Raw genomic sequence first — 5,103 nt, 5'->3', positions numbered from 1 at the left:
TCTGAGGTTTTATTATTCGCTCTGTACTCACCGACACCAGACACTTGGACAATTCAATTGTCTGTAATACAACATGAGGTTTGGGGAAAGTGGTGCACGAGAACACGCAATGTGGAGTCAGCAGAAGGCAACATTTGGGACTTATCGAAGAGTATTACATACTCCTTAACAAGAAAGGAAGAAAAGAATGAAAGATTTAAATCAGAAAGCAAATAATCTGAATAGGCCACTATACTGGAAGACAGTGATCCAGCCAAACAATAGACCAAGACTCTTTCTTCTGTGACATAGCCAGCAAAGCCGTTGATCTGAAAGCAACTTCAAACAAACAAACAAACAAACAAATAAAACAAAACAACAACAACAACTTCACATGTAATTACTGATGTGATACAACTTGGAATTACTGGATTTCCATAAATAAAAATTGACTTTTGAACATTTGCTTTCTTACTTTTTTTTTTTTTTTTAACACCAACAGACTTTGTAACTAACTGCCTGATGCTAACCTGATGTGTTGTCAAATATTTCACCACTGGCCATTCAATCTGCTTGGTAACAAGTTTTTTGTTCTTCTGTCATCCTTAGGTATGGCCTACAACCTTCCTTTCTGTACGATCTGGGCAAACCGACCGGTGGTGGCAAGAGTAGTGTCAATGAAGCGATCCACACAGCTCGAGAGGCAGTTTTCAGTGCGGGAGTCTAGCTGATTTCCTGGCTTCTCCATGCTCTTATCTCAACGTAGTTCCACGAAGTGATGCACCTGCGCAGTGAACCCTGCCTTCTGCTGCTCGATGGCCACCAGGCGTTGTAACTCAGTTTCACCAAGCTCTGCCATTATCAGCGTCAGGCGCTTCGCTGTGGTACTCATGCGTGGTCCTGAAAGCAACTTTTGCACAGTATCATCAACTCTAAGATCCTCAAGGGCTTCTATCAATGATGAGACACATCTGCAGAAACTCATATACCTTCCATAGGATCACATGTCCTTGTCTAAGGGTGAACACACAGAACATTGTTCAAGCAAACCATACCAATCCTGACCAGAGAGAACAGAGACAAACTGACTCACAGGAGAGAGGACCCAAGTACTTTAATACATTTTTTGAAATTATTATAAATTATTTTACAATATCCAGAGCAAATGAAACTAATTAAAATATTTTGTAATACACATGTCCCCAGAAATATTTGTGAAGTTAAAAATAAAAGAAAAAAATGGTCTTGCCAAAATTTCACTACAAATCATGAGTGCTATTTAAATAATAAGAAAACAACAACAGCAGCAAAAAACAACAACTAAAACAAAAACAACAACAACAAAGAAATAGAAGATGTAAGGATGTCTTCAAAATTAAACCTTTAGAGATAATTGTCTTGGCACAGCTGCATTTCCAGTTTGTGAAGGCTAATGCAGGAGTTTGATGAATTTCAGGGCAACTATGGCTGTGATGACAGTATATAAAGATGAAACACAATAAAAATACACATGAATGAAACTAAGGCTCTATAATACTAATATTAGAAGATAAACACAAAATTTATCTTTCCATTCTTCTTTCTGTGGTGATAAAATGGGAAGTGAGCAGTGATTTAATTATGTTTATTTTTTAATTGATTATTTTATTTATTTACATTTCAAATGTTATTCCCCTTCCAAGTTTCCTCTCTGCAACCCACCTGTCCCATTCCCTGTCCCCTGCTCTAAGAGGGTGCTTCCTCACCCATCCACTCCCTCCTCACCCCTTTCATATTCCCCCCCCCCCCCATGCTCCGGCATCTATCCTCCACAGGACCAAGCCCCACCCACCCACCAATTGATGGAGCTGGAGCCTGGGTCCCTCCATGGGTATTCTTTGGTTGGTGGTTCAGTCTCAGGGAGATCTTGTGGTGGGGGGATCTGGTTGGTTCATACTGTTGTTCTTCCTATGGGGTTGCAAACCCCTTCAGCTTCTTCAGTCCTTCCTCTATCTCCTCCATTGGAGTTCCATGCCCAGTCTGATAGTTGGCTGCAAGAATCCACATTTTGATATTCAAGTATTCCTTAACAATGGCATTTACAAAGAAACCCAGAGAAGTTCACACAATGCCATTTTCCTAATGGTCAAAATCAATTAAAACTAAGAAATAAAAATGGAAGTTATAAATAAACACAATAACCCCTGGGAGAAGCAAACACATTTTTGTATGACTATTAATAAAATTAACAGAGTATCACTCAGAGCAGGATATATTTAATTATAAAAATAACCTATAAATCTAAACTACCCTCTCTACCCTATAATAACTTAAGAAAGATCTGTGGGTGTGCACACAGGTTAGCTAAACATATTTACTTTTTACATAAAATAGGGTTAAATGTTTAAATTCCTCATATACTTAAAGTTAAATAGTTATATAATCGTGAACATTGTTAAACAATGTGAAAAAAGCCCAGAAAATTTTCAAATATTTTCTTCTATTGATTAAAACAACAAAAGCATGTTATACATTGTAGATTGCTAAGCAGAAAGAAAAATGTGAACTAGTGGAAAACTTAACAGCTTAATGAGTAGCTAGGATGCATTTAGTTTCTAGAGTTAGCAACTATGCCTCAATATCAACGATCAAAAGATATCAGAAATAATTACCAAACAATTCAATAACATATTTCTTCATAAATACAATCTTTTTTTTACATATTTGAGATTATAATTTAATTTAAAAGTATTTCTTTTCCATTTCCTCCCTCCAAGCCCCTCCCCCATCCTTTTTCAAATTTATTTTAATTTGAATCCTTCAAATTTATGATGGATGATGGTATATATGAAGGCAGGAGCCAGACAAGACAGTGGCACAAAGCAAGCAATTACAGACTTGGTGTCATGTTTCCTTGACCTTCAGAGATGTGTGGTTACAGCTAGGAGGACCTGCCGTTCTCACACACGAGGTGAATAAGCAGCTGTCCTTGAGGGGAAAGAGAGAAAGATGAAATGCACAGAAATGTGTTGTAAATTGCAAATATGGAAAGCGATAATCCCCAATTTAATTTCTACACATGTCACATCTCAAACTCATAGAGTAGTCACCTTGACAGAATATCTGTGATGCCACATGAGTACATACAATAGATGTTCCCCTGATTGTTTTCAACAAAGACCTGGGTAACTAAACAGCTGAGAATGGAAAAATACAGACATTTCTGGGACAGTTTAGATAAAGGACACTAGTGTCATGGGATCCAAAACAGTATCACAGTTCTCTGGTTAAATTAGAGGATATGTGGCGTTTGGCCCGAGTCCATTTCACATCACTTCCAAGTATATTAATAACCTGCCTGTAGTTATATTTTGGTCCCGGTGTGAATGATTGAAAGAGGAAGAGTTATCAGCAGGCAGAACCCACATGCTATGTTTGGCCTGAGGAATAAAAGCCATTTAAGCCCCAAGAGCCAAGTGGAAGATTCAGAAGCCACACTCCTAACCTGAGGGAAGTTATCAATGAGATTCAAGTTTGTATCACGAAATACTGCAATTATTGCCAACATAATGATATCAAATATGCAAAGGATATAGAGATGATAGTCCACATCATATTCCCATTCAACTCACAAAAAATTTCACTATAAAGTGTGATACATCATTCTATATTACTGGGAATTTATGCAAGACTATGTCCCAGGCACAGATTCACAGCTGCTGCCTGTTATCATCTGCTACCAAAGCTGTTACTGGTGTTATCACTTTGTTAAGTAACAGTGGATTATCACAGACTTTGGCCTTTGCTACAGAACTACTGATCTGGCAGATATATATTTTAACCAATTCTTATCAATAATGAAGGTCCAGTTCAGCTTTTATTCACAAGATAGCAACTTTAGGAATCAATTCCCCAGGGATATCCTAACATTCCTGCTCTGTATTGCAGCAGAGGGCATAAATAAATTGATTATCTAGACAACCCTGAGACTATAAAAATATAGCAATAACCTTGATAGTCCACTCAGTGAACAGAAAATGGGAACTGTATATATATATCATTGGACGAAAGAATCAAATTTGAGTGAAAATCCTCACCCCTTCATGTGAATCCAGGTTTTGTTGTTGTTGTTGGTTTTTTTTTTTTTTTTTTTTTGAATCCCAAAAAGAAGGTGATTCACAAGTGAGTCCTGAGTTTCAGCAAAGCTAATGAAGATAATGCCTGCTGTTGTGGAAGAGTTACTGTTAGTCTCTGAGAAGTTCCTAGTGCTTCAACGGAATAGAATACAACTCTGAAAAAGAGCAGGTCTTATTTCAACAACCAGTCCCGCCATGATGTGCAGTCCTAGATGTTGTCCTGGACACAGCATGCTTAATGACCATGCTCCTGGCCTTTCATTCCTATCTTGGGTTTTGTCAGCATCATTGTTCCATATGTAAATCACATGAGCTCGGTTTTATCACATAACTGCCACCCTAGGGAGAATAAACAGAGGGTGGAGGGAAGTTTGACCCTCCAGCCAACCAGACCATCCCTAGATAACCTCTTTTATCTGTTTGACAACCTAGCGTTCAAGAACTGCTCAGATTCTCTCACCCTTATTCTTGCTTTCCATCTCTCTCTGAATATGTAAAACTGAATTGAATACATTTCTGGGTTTCCGTGCATTTTCAACATATTATGTAACATATTTCATTTTCCTTTTTTCTTCCTATAACATTATTTTTTCCTTTTATGCTTATCTAATTCTCATCTTCACCATGTACATGGATCTACACTCTGATATTTACAGGATGTCCTTTCCCTTGTCAGTTAATCGTTTATTCTCATGAGTAGATTGAACTCTCATGTCATCATTATAAAATACATAAACATATATTTCAAAGTACAAGCTACTTAATTTTTTAAATACGTTTTGGCGATTTCGTTCTCTGTATCATCTCAAACCATCCTATCTGACAATGCCAATATACAGACAAGCCTGAGATGTACTTCTGCTGACTATTTATAAACACTTGACTCTGCTTCTATTTTCCTGTTTCTTTGCATATCTAGGAATTGTGGATAAATTGTGTGGAAGCTGTAAGCATTGTTGAATATCTCAAATTATGAGTTTTACTCTTATAATAAATTATTGTTGATCCT

General features: G+C 37.3%; 1 pseudogene; it reads right to left on the bottom strand.

The window, feature by feature from the left end:
• Window positions 1–595: 595 nt before the first annotated feature.
• LOC110294143 lies at window positions 596–838 on the bottom strand (annotated as a pseudogene).
• Between the last annotated feature and the right edge of the window lie 4,265 nt (window positions 839–5,103).

The sequence above is a fragment of the Mus caroli genome, chromosome 5, assembly GCF_900094665.2.
Source record: "Mus caroli chromosome 5, CAROLI_EIJ_v1.1, whole genome shotgun sequence".
Classification (NCBI taxonomy): Eukaryota; Metazoa; Chordata; class Mammalia; order Rodentia; family Muridae; genus Mus; species Mus caroli.
This window is presented reverse-complemented; position numbering and strand designations above follow the sequence as displayed.